Below are 19,716 nucleotides of genomic sequence, written 5' to 3' on the forward strand. Positions count from 1 at the left end.
TATTCTGATTTTGTTTCTTTCAAGGGTCTAGTTTTTCAGCATGTCCTTCTTTCTGTGAATTATCTAACGCCATTATAATAAACTATCTTGTATCATTAAATAAATTAATCAGAACCAATAGCTATTGCTTGAAACAAAGAAATAAAAACAGTAAGTTAGAACTGGTAATTTTCCTTGGAGGGTTTTCATAGGGTCCAGGAGAAAAAAATAAATGGAGAGTAAAACAGACTAACACTTTGATTCAGGCAACTGGCCAGAATAGAAAAAAATGCCTAGAAATTTGAAAACTGCCTAGAAATATGATCTTGGATACTAAACCTGCCTTGTAAGAAAGTGGGCAGCCCCAATCAATACCAGTGATTTTTCCTGATATTCTAATAAAAAGGTAGATGATACCTTAAGTTTAATAAAAGGTGCATGATATTTTAAGTCTCTGATCTTCTTAGTCTCTGATCTTTGCTTAGATACCAAAAATAATACCATATTTAATTCAGAATTCTAGTACATCTGAATGGGAAGCAGAATATTCTAACACTATTAGAAGAAAGTGGATGGAATTATATGAATCTACCTGTAAACTTGCATCTGTTAACTGCACTTCAGCAACTAGAGCAAATTGAGTTCTCTCTTTCCTCTAGAAAACTCTCTTGACCTAAAGTATTCTACACTATGAGTTTGAAACATCGGGGTCTTCTTAGCCAGTGTCACCTGTCACTGACAGAGAACCTTCCTCGCCCTGACTGTACATTTTTAGATGGTATCTTATGCTTTTTACTTGGGCCTAACAAACCTGCTTCTAGTCTCGTGTGTCTCAAACAACATTGCTTCTCTTTTTTTTACTATTCTCTATGTTTATGAATCTTAGTTGGGAGCTCTCTGACTTTGGACTACATTCTCTGACAAACCTCTTCACAGTGATGTAGCAGGATTGCCCTGAGCCTCTTACTCCAGGACAGAAAGTCACCTAAGAACCACCACTTTATTTGCAACCTTTTATCAAGCAACTCACTAGAACATGCTGTTTTGATACTGACATAGAAATGGAGTACAGTGGAGGCCTTTTCACTCAATCTGTGAGGTGACCACACAAAATCAGCCTGCAGAAACTGTGGCCAGAAGGCGAGACATGATGAGGTGTGTCCCAGGCTGGGCCTGCCAGGGCACGTCAGGTGGAATGAAGGCTCTCACTATATCTGTTCTCCACCACAAGGGCACAATTTGTCCCAGTGCTGCTGCATAGAAGCAGCCAAAGGAGGCATTTAGAGTGATATATGAAAAGGGGAATTATAAGGTTTGTGTGTTGATATTTTCAGAGAAATTCTAAACTTCAGCAAGTGATGACACCCCATCAACATCCTTTAGTAAGAGACATAGAGACACTAATGAATAAATATGCAATAGAGTAAAGGCTTTCGATATGCACAAACTACAGTAATTAACAGGAAAAGTCTACTATCTTAAGTAAATGAAAAATTAGATGTATTTTTTCAGGCCTAAATATAAGCACAAAATCACTTTTTTGTTGTCTTGCTTGGCTCCAGGAAAAATCTGCCTTTTCAGAAAAGCTATGTGTAGACAGGCTCGGGTCAGTCTGGCGATGTATTGTTTGAGGAAGAACCAAATGATGGGTGACTACTGGGGGACTGACACATTCAAGTGGGAAAAGCACAGGTTTGACTACTTGGCACCTAGTAGTTTTGGTGTTGCTGTTGTTAAAAAAATAATTTTAAAGATATTTAAGTGTAGGCACAGCATAATTGCTATCCATAGTTTTCTCACATGCCTGTAAGTGTAACTGAAAAACTGCCCTAACTCTGTCCTCAGTCATTTTCTTTTCATTTCCTGAATCACAACCAGAGGTCATTCCATGCTATCATTTGAAAGCAGAAGTATTGGCAACTGGTAACTATATGCAAAATTCCCATTTCTTAGCACCAGCATGTTCCACAAGCCTCCGCCTTCACTCTCTCTTTTCTTTGAAATGAAAAAAAAATCAGGAGTTTTAATGCCATTTTCTATTTAAACTGTCATATCTACCCAAATCATATTGTAAAAATCTAATTTCATGGGATGTAGCTGTCAAATGAGACAGTGTCTACAAAATGCTCATTTGTTGAAAACTTTTAAAGAAATTTCCACTGTATCTAATTCACAGCATTAAACTTTTAACTTATCAAAAAATCTTTTGCTTAGTTTTTAACCTTTGTGAGGAGTGTCATGAGTCACTGTCATCAACTCACTGAAATATTCAAGCAGAAAGCAGGTAGGTCTACCTAGTTGGAAGTGATGGGCAATTTTCTCAATGCCACGCTCTTGATTACAGGCAGCATTCTTCCTAATGAAGCTTGGAATAATCTAGCAACCACAAAATTGTCAAGAAAAAACTTTCGAATTTAGAGTATTTTTCATTTTTAAAAAAATTTCTCCAATCTGTAATCTTTAGACATACATAGAGTCCTCTGCTTACAACTGCATGACTATTTTGCTATCTGCTTAGAGATGTTGATGACTAAATAATTTAATCCAACAATGATGCCTACGAAGAAATTAAGTCTCAGAACCAATTGGCACAGGTAGACAATTACCAGAATGTGGACTAGTTAGATCACAATTCATCCTCAGAGGTGAGAAATGCCACCAGTCATTAGAATGAAATGGAGATCAGTCATGAGAAGAATCAAGCTTTCAAATCATAAGAAATATAATTTTAAAAGACTTCTAAAAGTGCCAAAATATATGTGAACAGAATTTAAGTACAGTAAGATTAATAGTTTTTAAATTGGCCATCTTAGAAGAAAAAAAAAAACTTTAAAGCTTCTAAGTAATTTGAATAAAGCCTGCACTAAAATGAATTTGGATATTTAATTGTGCAAAATTGTGAAAATGTGCTACAGTTTTTTTGCAAGAAAGCTATTATTCATTACAATGTTACAGAAACTATTTACTTCTGATAACTGCATAGTTATTCATGTGTGATTATGGGAAACCTACCCTAAATTTAGGGAAAACTGAATTTCCTCATCTGTAAATTAAAATTATGCTATGTACACCATAAAATTGCTATAAAGATTAATGGAGTTAATATATGTAGAACAGCCTCTGGTACATAATAAGTGTTTTGTAAGTGCTCTATGTGATACTGATAATGTTACTATTCATGATATCATTATGTAGCCATGCAAATCAGCAAATATTGTTGAACAATTTGTCTATGCTCTGCTCAAATGCTGACAATTCATGGTAAGACAAAATTCTTGCACTCATGTAGCTAATATTCTATGGTGAGGTTAAGAAGGCCATTCTACATATGGATAGAGAGGCTTCTTTCTAACAAAGCAACTCCTTATTAGTTTTACCTGTAGGAAAATGAGTGGGAACTCATTGTGTGTGACATAGGGAACTCTTGTGTGCAACAAGGAAATATTACAGGATTTTTCTTTTCTTTTCTTTCTTTTTTTTTTTTTTTGGTTACAGGACTTTTCAACAGTGATGAGTTCATCACTGGTAAAGGTTTAATATCCTGCTCTTAGAGAAACAACAACAGAAAAGCTCTGGTTTGTAGTATCTGCTAATTTCCATGGTGTAAATACTTCCCACCTTGGCCAATTTCAAGCAGTTTCGATGTGACATGACTAAATGGTGCAGGTGGGAAGAGATATACACTGGTGTACTATTACCCAGTATTTCCAAGATAGAGATACATGAAAATACTTCCAAGAGAGAATAGTAAGATGGAGTATAACAATTAGGAAGTGACAAGTTTTGAGTCTTTATGACTTTTGTTTTTATTGTAATTTACTGAACTGTACACTTACATAATTTCATTTTTATCAATGGCTATTTTTAACAACCAGTTCACAAAATGTCCGATAATTTAATAATTAGTTCTCGTGAGGCAGATAGCCAGGACCAATACACCACTGCTTCCCAAGCACCATCCTTTCTAAAAGATTGTTTTCAGCATCTGTTATTTTATTTTATTATGTAACTGAGCAAGGTAAAGTAGATAGTCAACATTTGGAGAGACGTTGCCGTGTCTGAATTTTGAAATATCACAAAAACTGACAGAAATAGATGGTATTAACATTACTGTATTCAAACAGAAAGGCTTTGCAAATGCTTCCAGTTAACTGATTTCTCTTATGCTGTACTGCACGGTGACAGTGTGCCTTATTAATAGAGAACAGGCAGCTGCACCAACCCTGGGCTCAAACATGTCAGTTGAAAACACAATGAGGAAAGGGGATTAGTTGAGGATGAGTTTTAGTGTAGGCATTGGTATGGATACAGAAAGACAACTTTGAGTATAAAACCTTAGCCCATGTGCCTACAGCAAGCAATCAAGGGAGTTCTGATAAAATGAACACACATTTTTTATGATCCAGGAGCCTTTAATGTAGACCCCAAGGGAATGCCCTGTCAAAATAGATGGAGAGAATTAAGTTTCAGAATCTGGACAGGACACTGAATGAAATGATACAGCCTTTACATCTTTAGAACTTCCCACCTAAATGATTTTAAATCTTAAAGAAATACATCAAATTTGTTAGACTTAATCAGGGGATTGCAAAGTCTTTATATTTGAAAAACTCTCTCTTTTGGAATCTGAGGAATGTTCCCATGGTGACCCACCACAAAGATTAAATTCTGCCTTTTCAAGAAAAAAAAAGTCACTGTTTTGATCACAGAACAAACAGATCCCCAAGGGAGAAGGACCACCCTGCACAGAGGGACCCTTTATAAGGAAGGCAGCTTGGAAAGTAAATCTGCCTATAATTTTTGCTAATAAGACAAACCCAATAAAATAAATTTACAGAAACCTAAAGCCACATAATGGTGGTTTTTCCAATATTAAAGTGAAAAAAAATTATTTATTTATTTATTTATTTATTTAAAGATTTTATTTATTTATTCATGAGAGACAGAGAGGCAGAGGAAGAAGCAGGCTCCCAAGGAGCAGGGAGCCCGATGTGGGACTTGATCCCAGGACCCTGGGATCATGACCTGAGCCGAAGGCAGACGCTTAACCATCTGAGCCACCCACGTGCCCAAAGTGAAAAAATTTTTAAGTAATGGGTTTTTATTGCTTTTAAGTGTTAACTACTTAGGTTTGTATGTTTCTATACAGTTTACAAAGTTCATTAACATACACTATATCAAATGATTCTCAGAAAAACATTATAAGGTATTATCTACATATTATAGATAGGAAAACAGCCTCAGACATAAAATGATTTATTCAAGAGTGATCATCAGAAAGGTAAGAGAGCCTCACATCCAGATTTTCTTGTTCATGTCAAGAAGAGGGTTTGAAAATTTTTCTGGAAAGGGGCAGATAGGAATGATTTTCAGCATTGCAGGCTGTAAGCCTCCGTGGTGACAACTGGACTCTGCTACTGCCATGTAAAAGTAGTCATGGGCATGGCTGTGTCCCAATAAAACTTTATTTTCAAAAACAAAGAGCAGGCCAGATTTGACCCTCGTGTCTAGCCAGTTTGTTGACACCTGGTCTAAAGGAAAGAGATTAGATTTTTAAGTTAGAACTGAAACAGGTCAGATCTACCACCTAACATCTGTGTGATAATGGGCAAGTTACCTACCCTCACTAGGCCTTCTCTTCCTCATTAGTAAAATATTTCACCAAGATATGAGAGTTACATCAGGTAACATGTGGAAAGCACTCAACACCTTGCCTTGCACATTATAAATGTTCAGTACATGTTGAGAGCCTCCTCACTTCCTTTCCTTCCCACATTTCATTTTTCTGGAAAATACCTGGTAAATATCTCCTATATTAGAATTTTTTTTTTTTTAATCCTCTGGAATATAACTTGGTTTCTCTTCTCACTTATTTTTCTCTTTTCTTCCTCTGTACTTTTATTTTTAAAGATTTTATTTATTTATTCATGAGATACAGAGAGAGAGAGAGAGGGGCAGAGGGAGAAGCAGGCTCCCAAGGAGCAGGGAGTCCAATGCGGGACTCGATCCCAGGACTCTGAGATCATGACCTGAGCCAAAGGCAGACGCTTAACCATCTGAGCCACCCAGGCGCCCTGTACTTTTTTTTTCAAAAGAAATGTTCATATTATATGAGTTTCCTAAGGCTGCCAGAATAAATTACCACAGAGAGGGTAACTGAAAACAAAACAAATGTATTTTCTCAAAGCCCAGAGTCTAGAAGTCTGAAATGAAGGTGTCAACAGGGTCACACTCTAAGACTCTGAGTAGAATCCTTCTTCCTCTAAGACTCTGAGTCGAATCCTTCTTCGCCTCCTCCTGGCTCCTGCTGTTAGCCATCAATCCTTGGCATTCCTTGGCTTGCAGCTGCCTCACTCTCATCTCTGCTTGTCTTCATGTAACCTTCTCCTCTTCTTGTAAGGACACCAGTCATATTGGATTAGGGCTCACCCTAATGACCTCATTTTAATTTGATTACATCTGTAAAGACCTTATTTCCGAATAAGGTCACATTCACTGGTACCAGGGGTTAGGACTTCAACATATATATATTTTTTAAAGATTTTATTTATTTGACAGAGAGAGAGACAGCTAGAGCAGGAACACAAGCAGGGGGAGTGGGAGAGGGAGAAGCAGGCTTCTTGCCGAGCAGGGAGCCCGATGCGGGGCTCAATCCCAGGACCCTGGGATCAACATATTTTTGAGAGGGACACAATTTAACCCATAAAACATCTACTATCTTCCTTGTATAGAATCTCTTGGTAGGCACACAAAAAAATCAAGAGGAATAGATATAATTCACATTGATCTTTACCTCAAAACATAAGGGTTCTATGTGATTTTTTTTTTTTTAAGATTTTATTTATTTATTCATTAGAGACAGAGAGAGAGAGGCAGAGGGAGAAGCAGGCTCCCAAGGAGCAGGGAGCCCGATGCGGGACTCAATCCCAGGACCCTGAGATCATGACCTGAGCCGAAGGCAAACGCTTAACCATCTGAGCCACCCAGGCGCCCTCTATGTGATTTTCTAATTAACTGATTTTTCATACACAATATTAGGAATTATCAGCAAATGATTATGTTTTGGTACTTAACTCTAGATTGAAAATTGTCTGCGTGCCAAATAAAACAGCAGTCTGCCACTGTCTGACACACTATAGAAATTCTCAGATATTACTTTAAGCAATGTCAAAACTAGATATCTATTTATTTTTAATTGTACATAAAATGAATTCTTTGCTAGTTATATCAGATTTTTTTTTGCAAGTGATAAATAAACAACTTAAACTGTTTAAATAATTAGCCAAATCGATAAGCTCCCTTAACTTAAAAATGCTGAGGGATAGGGGCACCTGGGTGGCTCAACTGATTAAGTGTCAGACTCAGGTCATGATCTCAGGGTCATGAGATCAGCCCTGTGTCAAGCTCTGCACTAGGTGTGGAGCCTGCTTAAGATTCTCCCTCTTCCTCTCCCTTTCCCTCCACCACCCCTCGCAATAACACTAATGTGCTTTTCTTTCTCTCTTTCTTAAAAAAAAAAAAATACTGAGGGATATAAAATGTCAAGATTGATTAGATTCTAGAGCTTTTATAAAACAAATTTTTCTGACTCTCGATTCTGTTTTTTGCGTGTCAGCTTCATCCTTAGACTGCCTTCCCCTTTCTTTCTAATGCCAACAATTTCTTGGGGATTCTGTTCTCCCATGTTCACACAGAAGCCAAGAGAGAAAGTTGTTTCCTAAAACTTATCTCAGAGTTGCTGGGGATTATCTTTTTGGGACACATGATTTAAATCCCTCTTCTACCATAGTGGCTAAAATTAGATCTAATCGTTGTTCCGGAACCAACAACCAGTGCCCGAGGATGACATGCTCTATTCCCCATTCTCTGAAGCTAGAATAACAGTATCAAAGCATGTGGGTAGCTCCAGGTAAGGTAGATAGTTGGGGAAAAAACTAAACTCCTGGGAATGGATACTGCCACATTTTGCTCAAATTGTGAATCAGGGTTCAACCAGCAGGAAAGGTGTGTGTGTGTGTGTGTGTGTGTGTGTGTGAGTGAGAGAGACAGAGAATGGTAAAAAGAGACTGATGTATTACATGGAATCATCTCATATTATTGATGTGATTATGGAGACTGGTCTAGCAAGTTGAAAGCCTACAGGAAAGCCAGAAAAAGAACACAATGAATACTCTGGAAGCCTATGAACACAGGCCGTTTGTAGTCTTTAAACTGAGAGAAGGCCTAAATCCTCCTCTTTTGAAAGCTCAACTGATTAGGTCAGGCCCACCCAGGATGCTGTCCTTTCCTCTAGATTGAAGTCAAGTGATTAGGGATTATAATCATATCTGTGTAACCCCTTCATAGCAGCATCTTGCTCAGTGTTTGACTTAGAACTGTAGTGCAACCTAGTCAAGTTCACACATCAGAAACTCAGCACAGTTGCTGAGACAGTTCTCTATTTCAATTTAAAAAATTGTCCATCTTAACTGGACTAATTGTCACGGAGGTAAAAGACTGTATTCCCTGACTTCCCTTGCATCTATATGTAGCTCTAGACAATATGATGTAAGTAGAAGTACTATGTGGGGTTTCTGGAATGTCACCTTAAAAAGACAAGAGTAAACTTCTGGTGACTTTTGCTTTTCCTGCTGCCTTGACTTTTGATGTGATGGGCAGGATTCAAGCAGCCTCTTGGGCAATGTGGTCATATGCTAAATATGGTATAATAACATCAGAGAGGGAACCAGAATTCCTGATACCACTAAACTGCCACACCAGCCACGGACTACCCTACTTTAGATATCTTCTACATGAGACAGAAATAAACTACATTGTTTAATCTCTTGTTGTTCGGGCATTTGTGTTAGAACCAGCCAAAATAAACCCCAACTAATACTGGGAAGAAACCACAATATCAACTAAACTGTGATAAAACTGAAACAACTTCTTGGGCATGTTGCCAAAACAATATTCTATCTCCAATTGAGAGGAAAATTAATGAATACCTCTGAATTTTAAGTTTAAAAAATAGGAAGTTTTGAATTTCATAGGTTGGAACACAGTCTAAAAACACAAAGCATAAAAAAAGAGATGTGTTATTTGTAAAGCTGATATGCTAGGCTGCATCCAAAAGCAGGAAGGGCACTAATATGATTCCTCTAATTTAAAGGGTAGTTAACCCAATTGATGCAGGAAAGTTCAAATTATCCTGCACAGCCAATACCTCTGCTGTACTAGAGTCAGTAATATTATTAAGACAAAACCCAGGCCCTTTAACAAAAATTAGGTTGGTTTATTGTACTGCAAACAAAGAAAATATAGCTTTTAATTTAATATAAGTAGGCAAAGAACGTATCAATTCCTATTAAATTCTTCTTCAAATTTTAAATTTGTGTTTCATTACATATACAGAAAATGAAAGCATTGAAACCAAATAATATCACAGCCAAATGAAGGAATATATAGAAGAAATGAAGAAAAAGGAAGAAATTCTTTTGTTTAGCCTGCTATATTTTACGTGTCATCAAGTTTTATAGGTTCATACATTATTCTTTAACTGTTACAACAAATGAATTATTTTAATGTTCCTGTTTCGTTCTTATTTAAATTTATGGAAATTACATAGGTTTGGTCTCATTAAAGTTGGACCACAGGTGTATAACTGCTTAATTTTACTTTTTTGAAGGGGTTTATTTATCCGTCTTTGCGCAAATTTCTGGGGTTGACTCCAACTTTTAGATCACGGTTCAATTTGGTCAATGTCCCTCACAATGACAAAGGAACACAAAATGACTCAATGTGAAGCTGATGGATATCGGAGAGGATTTCTTGTGCTTTAAATGAAAATGAAACACGGACCAGACCAGAATGAATCATGGGAAGCCATTAGGCTTTCAGGAGGACTTCGGAGAGTGGTATGCTTCAGTAAGTCACAGCTTACACGAGGCTACACCAGAACAAAACCATGCCATATTATTCCATCAGGGTCCTCGTACTGGCTAGTGATAAATGTTAACCAGTTGAAAAATTTGGGTCCTACTGACGTACACAGAATCTCCTGCTGTCTACTTTGTCATCTTAGGTTTTTGGGTTTTTTTTTTTCAAATTTCTTAACAGTTTTATTTAATCTAAAAAACCTTTGTATAAAAATTGTTGTGCAAATGCTTTCTGAAGCATGCTATCACCGAAAAATGTGTGCACATCCTGTAAAAGGGCTTTTATTATCTTCTTTTCAGAGAACAAATTATAAACACACCTCCTCTTTTAAACCACAAATCACTATTAGCAAAGTCTATAAAGTATTATCATCACTCAGACTCAAGATGAATTAATCCAAATCTCCTAATACAAAATATACACATTTTATACAAAATGTTTAATAAATTGGTTGTTCTATATCCCAGATGGCTGTACAATTTTTGGCTCATAACAAGGTAGCAGTTTTTTAATTGGCCTTTGAGAAAAGCTGAAATTTTTACTGCATGGGTTGGCCTTCTTAATAGCATCTGTGACTTTCCATGGCTCAAAGTCTGAAGACAATTTTTTATTAGAGTAGGCTAATTATTCTTTTCTATGGAAAAGTTAAAATTTGATTTGTCTGACTAGAATATAGTTAGACTGACAAAGATTCTGTTATTGAAAGATATAAAGAATTTTCCATCAACGTGGGTTTCTGACAGTGGCAAATGGCTAACTACAAAAATAAACACATAACACATACACATACAAATAACAAAATCAAAATGTCACTTATAGACCTCCAGTTTTAGCTATGATATGTAAAGAGCTTGCAAGTTGTCACTCTTGTCCTTCTAAGAGGAAAGAGCAAGACAAACTAAAAATCAACAAGTTTTCTTGGACTCATCAGAAAACTGAAGACACAGTGCAAACTACCACTTTGAAATCTGGAAAGACAGTCACATCTAGAAAGATGCAACAACCAAGATCTGTCTACCTGGAACAGAAGCTGCTGGAGCCATAAACAGGCAGGAATACATAAATGGTAACCAGGAGAAACTGTATGAGGCTGAGCATAGCCTAGAGTGAGAGTGAGGAATTCCTAGGGCCTACAGTCTTATTAAGGCCTCATGTTTGTGGGTTTTCTCTACAGGAACCCCAAAAGGTTCACGTGGTGAAGATCTGAGAAAGATATCCTCAAGGCTCTGAGAGCCTGAAGGGAAGAGTGATCACAAAATATATCCAATGTGGGCATGGGAAAAGGCAACCAGGACCTTATCAATGCTGGGGGAGGGCATTTCTCTCAATCCAGCCACCTAAAAGCTGTGTCTTATGGGGAAGTGGGACAGATACAGTCAACAGGGTTTGGGGCTTCAAGGAAATACATTGGAAATCCTGTCTGAAAAGAAGTAGGATATCCTGAACATTCAAATGTTAAAAGAATACTATGAACAATACTATGCCTAGAAATTTCATAACTAGGTAAAATGGATCAAATTCTTAAAAGACGCAAACTACCAAAACTCATACAAGGGCAAATAGTTTACCTGAATAGCCCTATTTCTATTAAAGAAACTGAATCAATAATTAATAACCTTCTAGAAAAGAACATTTCAGGCCCTGATTGTTTTACTTATGAATTCTTACCAAACAATACTGTTACCAAACAATGAAGGAAAAATAATACCAATTCTCCACATAGAAATAGAAAATAGAAGTGAACACTTCCAAAAACTTTCATTCTATGAAGCCATCATTACTCTAATACCTAAGAAAAAGGTAAAGACATTATGATAAATGAAAAATACAAACCAGTATCTCTCACAAACATAAATTCAAAAATATTAGCATATAAAATCCAACAATATATAAAGTGTCTTCTGGCCCAAAGTACGGCAAGTACAGATCCCATCTCATAAGGTTTCTTCTTAGGGATCCTAGGCTTGTTCTACATATTAATCAATGTTTGAAAATGGTTGTTTTGTGGATTTTTTGGGGGTGAGGGATTCCTATCTAGTTGATTTTAATATCTGTTTTCTTTTGCTGTAAAATAGGGATGCTACCAACCTTTGGTCAGTTTATCTCCCTTCTAAGATCCCAGGCCTAACAGGAGAGTCTCAAGTTTTGCTCCTTCATAGGAACACTTACCCCATGATTATTATTCTTCTTGTAGTGCTTATTTAGTCGTTTGCCCTCAGAGAACTCTTTCTTGTGAGTGTGTTTACTGCTAACCATTTTGAACTCAGCTTTGTTTTTTTTAACACAGTGTGTGTGGGTGGCCCTAGGAGATTTTCCTTGCTTCCTGAAAGCACAGGGTTACAATAAAAAGCATGTTTTATGTAGGATCTAGTTGTTTGTAGCAAGAAGGACTTTCAGATTTTTTCACTGTGTTGCTGGATAAAAAGTTTTTCTGAATTTCTATTTTTAACTGTTAAGTCAATTCATAGATACTGTTTTTAACATGTTTGGATTTATACTTGTGAATTTTTAAACCATACTGTTAACTTATTTCATGTTTTTCTCCTCATTTCCTATATCTTCTTGTGGTAACATTTTGTTTCTCTTTTGTTTCCTCTAGGGATTTAGATGTTGTGATGGTTAATTTTATATGTCAACTTGGCTGAGCCACAGTGCCCAGATATTTGGTCAAACGTTATTCTGAATGTTTCTGTGAAGGTGATTTTTGGAACATTTAAAATGATAGACTTTGAATAATACAGATTGTTTGCCATAACGTGGGTGGGCCTTGTATAATCAGTTGAAGGCCATAACAGCACAAAGACTGAGAACCCCCAGGCAAAACAGAAATCAGCCATCAGACTGCCCTTAGACTCAAACTGCAACTCTTTCCTGAGTTTCCAGCCTACTGGCCTACACCATTGGATTTTGGATGCACCAGGCCTCCAAAGTTGCATGAGCCAATTCCTTAAAATCTCTCTCTCTCTTTCTCTCTCTCCTTAAAATCTCTGTCTCCCTCTTTCTCTCTCTCTGTTGCTTCTGTTTCTCTGGGGAACTCTAATACAAGCATATATATTGACTTTTTTTCCACAATGGCTACATGGACATTTTTAACTTATACCTGTGACTCAACAATGTCTATAGTTCATCACTCCATCTACTTTTTCCCACTTCCTGCTGTGTCTAAGTGTAGAATTGTTTTTGTTTAGCGTCTTTGAGATTTGTTTTTCTTGATGCTAATGATTTAAGACTTACAATATCTATACAGTCTTCAGCGATTTTCTTTTATTTTAGTGCTGTATTCCCTTCTTTATTCTCTCTATTGGATGGATGGATGTGGGTTCTTCTCACTTTATCCTATATGTATTTTAACTTCTTTTTAATATGCACTATGTTTTATTTCTCCTTGTTGCATATGTGTGATTTCCTCATTTTTATCTTCCAGTTTATGTAATCCATTCTAGTTGGGTCAGTTTCGATGCTTAATGTAGCTATTTATTTTGCATTGTAATATTTATTTTCTGTTTCCACTCATATATAGTTTTAAAAATTTGCATATTTTATTTCTATAGTTTTTTTTAATTTAATGATTTAAATAAATGTTTTTTCCTTTCAGATTGTTCTGTAATTTTAAATTCCTGAATGTGTAATTTTGCTGCTTTTCTCTGCTGATGTTCACTCTGAATGGATGCATCTTTATGCATTTTATAGTTTCTGACTGTGGACTGGGATTGTGTGTATGAAAGAGAAAGACAAAGAAAGAGGAGACATGGGCGAGAGAGTGAGACAGAGAAAGGCAGAGAGACAGAAAAAGAGAGAGACAGAAAGAGGGAGGGAAAAACTATCTGGTAGTCTGAGTTGTGTGAACTTTCTTCCAGCTTTGTTTGTTTTGTGCCTCTGCCAGGAGCCTCAGGCCATCACTGATCTGTTACAAAGGTTTTTCTTAAGTTTTAACCATGTAGTTCCCAAATAATGGGAAGATTGTAACTAAAACTCAGAACCACGTTAAGTCAAGGAAATGCGTTTTTTAATTTTCAGGAGATATCTTTTTTCTATTAAGAGCACAAAGGAAGACTTTGTTTTGATTTCCTTTGCTGTGAATATAATTTTTTCCCAGTCTGTTCTTCAGTGTCTTGGCTCTGACTGTATGTGTGCATGCATGTGTACGTATCAGTTATGTATCTCCAACTTTCAATTCCAATTTCTCAATGTATGTGGCCCCAGGACCTTGTCACACTTGCATTCAGGCACTGAAATTATAGTATTGACAATTCCCAGAGCAACTTAATGTTTACCACTCTGGTTTTCTGTTACCTTTTCCTTTGATTATATCACTCATTTACATGAGAGTTTGGATATTTTATTAAATGTTATGAAATATGCATTCAAAATAGTATTTGCTATATTTTAAAAATAATTATAGATATTTGTAGTGGAAGGGATTTTTGAGATACCTGGACTATCACACTTACATTTCAAACAGGTCAGTTTGAGCCAACTAATTGTATAGATACCATTGGCCAGAAATATCTGTATAGCAGCTATACTTCTTAGTGAAACCAAGTAATATGGGAACCATTGCTCTTAGATGTATTTCTTCAAGCACACAGAACCCAGAATTAGATCTTTAATTTTATCTTCCCTTCCAGAAAGAAAGGGTTTGGATTTTGTCAGTGTTTTTATTATCTCCATTAATTTGAGCAAATAGAACATATAAGCTCACTGAATTGAGGAATCATAGATTGGAATTTGTTGTGGCTGAGAAGAAAAGAATTTGGCCAAAATTCAGGCAGAAAATCAGAGATGGAGAAGACACACAGAAAATTAGCTCCAGAAATCTGCATTCTTATAAATCTGTGTTAAAATCTAAGCTATGCATTGACAGAATGTAACTTAAAATTTCCAGTGATCACAGATTATTAGGAAACATTCAATTTCTAACCAGTGAGGATGGAGAATCATTGGAGAAACATTCAGGGCTTTCAGTAAACACTACACATCTTAATAGGAGAACAAAACTGCTTCTAGATTAAGACGATTCTAGACTCACTTTAACAAAACATAAACCAACCTCAAAAGAATTAAGTTAACCAATGTGTAATTTAACTGAGTGCCAGAACAGATTCTGAAACTCTGTAAAGGAAAACAATAAAATCTAGCATCAACTACATAAAACTCAAAGCATCTACTAACCAATAAAAAATTTCTAGACATGTGAAGAAGTGGGAACTTGTGACCTATCACAAGGAAAACATTCAGTAAATAGACAAAGACCAAAAATGACAGAGATGATGGAATTATCAGACAAGAATTAAGCAATAGTTTCTATAAATATGTTCAAGGATAAGAAGGGAAATATGAACATAATAAAAAGTGAAACAGAATATTTTTAAAGTCATGATTGATTGATTATTTTTTTTTTTAATTTATTTATAGGTAGACTCCATGCCCAGCGCAGGGTTTGAACTCACAAGCCTGAGATCAAGAGTCGCATGCTTTACTGACTGAGCCAGTCAGGAACCCCAAAACAGAATATTTTTTAAAGAACTAAATAAAACTAGTAGAAAGGAAAAAGACAAGCTTTAAAATAAAAACTTCACTTGCTGAATTTAGAAGCAGATTGCATATTGCAGAAGAAAGCACCAATGAATACAAAGACAGCAATGAAAAACTTCCAGAGTGGAGCACATAGAACAAAGAGGCAAAAAATTAAAACAAAACTCAAAAACAAAGGGAAAAACAAAAATAAAAATTTAATCCAGAGACTCAGTGATGTGTAGGAAAATCTGAAGCAAACTACCATGTAAGTCCAACAAGGGGAGAAGAGACAGAATAAAATGTGGAAAATTATGGCCAACATCTTCCAAAATTCACAAAATCTATAAAACCAGAGACTCAAGTCCAGAGAAATGTAAGTAGGACCAAACAAAGAAAACCACACAAAGGCACATCATTATCAAATTGCCAAAACCAGTGAAATCAGTCAGAGAAAAAAAAAAACTCACTACATAAAATGGATCAGTATAAAGATTAACTGATTTCTCATCTGAAGAAACCCAAGCCAGAACACAATAAATTGACATCTTTACGCTACTGAAAGAAAAAATAAAGTTAAACTAGAATTTTATATCCATGAAAACATCTCTCCAAAATGAGAGCAACATGAAAACCATTTCTGACAAACAAAAGCTGAGAGGATTTGAAAAAAAAAAAAAAAAGTTACAGGAAGTTCTTCCAGTGGAAGGAAATCAACACCAGATGGAAACTTTTATCTACACAAATGAAGAGAGAGCACAGGAAATAATAAGTATATAAAAGACTTTTCTTTTTTTCAATTTTTAATTTTCATTGGAGATACACATAACACTATATTGTGGGGGTTTATAACATGTAGAAGGAAAATGCACAACAAAAATAGTACAAATGATAAAAGAAAAAGAGCATAGAGTACTATGGTCATTACATTATAATGAAGTGTTATAATAGTAATTATAGGTAAACTGTGATAAGAAAAAAAAAAGCGCAGGGTAAACCCTAAAGCCACCATTTAAAAATAAATAAATGAAACAAAAGGAAGAACAAATAAACCAATAGAAAAGATTAGACAGAATACTAAAAAGTACTAAAATAACAAAAGGGCGAGAAAGGAGAAGAACAATGGTGACAGGGCAAATTAAAAACAAATAGTTTAGGGTGCCTGGGTGGCTCAGTCGTTGAGCGTCTACCTTCAGCTCAGGTCATGATCTCTGGGTCCTGGGATCGAGCCCCGCATCGGGCTCCCTGCTCAGCAGGAAGCCTGCTTCTCCCTCTCCCGCTCCCCCTGCTTGTGTTCCCTCTCTCGCTGTGTCTCTCTCTGTCAAATAAATAAAATCTTTAAAACAAACAAACAAACAAACAAACAGTCTAATGGTAGATAAATCCAACAATATCAACAATACCATTAGGTATAAATAATCTACATACTCCAATTACAGGTAGAGATTGTAAGATTAGATTTTAAAAACAGCAAGACCCAATTATATGTTACTTGTAAGAAACACATTTTAATTAGTCTGCTTGGGCAGCCATAACATAATAGCACAGATTGGGTGGCTTAAACAACAGAAATTTATTTTCTCACAGTCCTGGAGGTTGGAAGTCGAAGATTAACCATCTTCTCTTTGTCCCCACATGGCCTTTTGTCTGTGCATGTGTACAGAGGAAGGGCGAGTCTCTGGCATGTCTTCTTTTCATAAGGACACCAGTCCTACTGAATTTAGGACCCCACCTTTGTTACCTCATTAATCTTAACTGTCTGCTCAAAAGTCCTATCTCCAGATGCAGTCACGTTGGGGCTTAGGGCTTCAACATATAAATGTGAGGAGGACATAATTCAGTACATTACACATAGGTACACTGAAAGTAGAAAGATGGAAAAAGGATATACCATGCAAGCAATAATCACAAGGCTTAGTAAAAATAAAGTAGACACCAGAAAAAGGAATATTATGAGTGATAAAAGAGGACATTCATAATACTAATCAATTTATAGCAAATATAAAGGCATATGCACATAGTTACTGTTTCAAAATGAATCAAACAAAAACTGACAAATCACTGGAGAAATAAATAATACCCTGATTTTATTTGGTGATACTCTTCACTGTTAATTAAACTGAAGAGTAAGGATATAGAAAACATAAACAATACTATCCTTCAAGTTTACATCAATGATATTATAATAAACTACACCATAATACAGAAAACATATTTATATCAAAAGCACTTAGAAGATTCAATGAGAGAGACCATAGTCTGCACTATAAAAAAAAAATCAATAAATTTAAAAGGATGAAATCATATAGATATGTTCTTTGATCATATGGCATTATATTAAAATTCAATATCAGAAAGTTGTCTGAGAAATTCTCCAAATACTCAAAAGTTAAACAATACCCTTTTCATAATTCCATTGGTTTTTAAAGCAATTATAAGGGAAATCAGAAAATATTTTGAACAGAATGAAAAGAAGAAGCACAAAGTATCAATATTTGTGGGGTTCAATTAGAGCAGTATTGAAATAGGTAGAGATGTAATAATAAAGATAAATGAAAATGAATGTAATAGAAAATAATAGATAAAATCAACAAAACCAAATGATATTTGGTGATATTAATGATATTAATCAGCTAGACTGATTAAGAAAAACAGAAGTCTCAATTTACCAATATCACAAATGAATGAGGGGATATCATCACTAGAGATCCCACAGACATTAAAAAATAATATGGAATTTTGTTAATAACTTTATGCCAATTACTTTGAAAACAGAACAAATGGACACATTTCCTTAAAAAACGTAACTAAGATAATTTGACATTAGTTCAGGGATGAAAAATTAAGCAATGGGACATTATAAAGAATCCAGAAATAGAGCCAAACACAAACTAATGCATGTAGTAGTGGTATTGTACATGACTGGAGAATGGAAAGAAATTACTCAATAACACATGGAAAATGAAATTAAATTCTTAACTCACACTACATATAAAAATCCATTCTCAGTGAATGTGACTTAATGTGAAAGATAATTTTTATAATTTTAAAGCACTTTTTGAAATAATATGGAACAAGAAAGAAAAACATAAGACTGTGTCATAACCTCAGAAATAAGTGTATATTTTGAAAGATTTACTGAAAAGAATATTAATGATTAAAATGACTTTTATAATCAGTTATATTCTTTAAATGTTAACAATATTATATTTAGAGAAAAATTACTTCATGAATTAAATATATACTGGGATTACACCCATGTAGAAGTAAAGCTTATGCAAGGAAAGTATTAGAAGGAAAGGAAAATTCAACTATGGGTGTAATTTTTTTTCTTCTTTATGCTTTTCTGTAGTTTTCAAATTTAATGTGCAATTTATGTAATGGAAATAATCATCTTAAAAACCTTTTAACTGCACGTGTGTAATCAGTATTTGTTGGAATTTCTAGTAAGTCTTGAAAAAGAAAAAAGATATGATCAACTTTCTTCCTTAGGTAGAATTTATAGCCTGGTAGAAAACAAAATACAAAATAGCAATTAAGAATACTAGAAAATGCAATGTTTTGTCAAATTAGTATAGATAAGCATTCCAAAAATGCAAAAAAAAAAAAAAAAAGAAGAAAGAAAAAAGTGAGTAGAATGGGCTAAAAAAGGAGGCAAGGAAGTTTTATTTAAGAGGTGAGAACAGAGCAATATAACATTTGGAGAAACCAAGAAGAAAATGATTTTCCAGTAAAGTTGGCATGCATACTCATTGATCAACATTCTACCAAAACATGACCACTTGGGGAAAAAAAGCCCAACTAAGTGCTCTGCCTATTCTCATTTTCTCAGTTAGAAGGGACTCATAATGTGTCCTCTGGTTCAGTTGAGAAATATATACTTTTGTCGGTTTCTTTTTAAGTACTTAGGTTCTTACAGCATTTTCAAATATTGCTTGACTAGGGTACAACCGGTCACTATGTACTCTCAAATAATAATAATAAGCTTCCTACTCAAATGAAATCTTGAGTCCAGTGACTGTTCTGTTCCAGAAACCTGACACATGGAAGTTATTCACTGAGTAAGTGAATAAACGGAGGCAGAAAAGATCAAACACACAAAGGTTAGGTTAGTGTCTGGTATGTTTAACAAAATTTAAATCCACAAGAAAAATTTAAGAAAAAAAATCAAAACACAAGGAAACATTGCTGATGAAAGAGGAAAATGCAAAACAAGTGATCATTTTAAAATAGAAAGATAGAATTCCAATACTGATCTTATTAAAATTTAACTTTCCCTCTAAATTTAACATGTTTATACATCAA

This window comes from Leptonychotes weddellii, chromosome 4, assembly GCF_054177405.1.
Source record: "Leptonychotes weddellii isolate Sample4059 chromosome 4, ASM5417740v2, whole genome shotgun sequence".
Classification (NCBI taxonomy): Eukaryota; Metazoa; Chordata; class Mammalia; order Carnivora; family Phocidae; genus Leptonychotes; species Leptonychotes weddellii.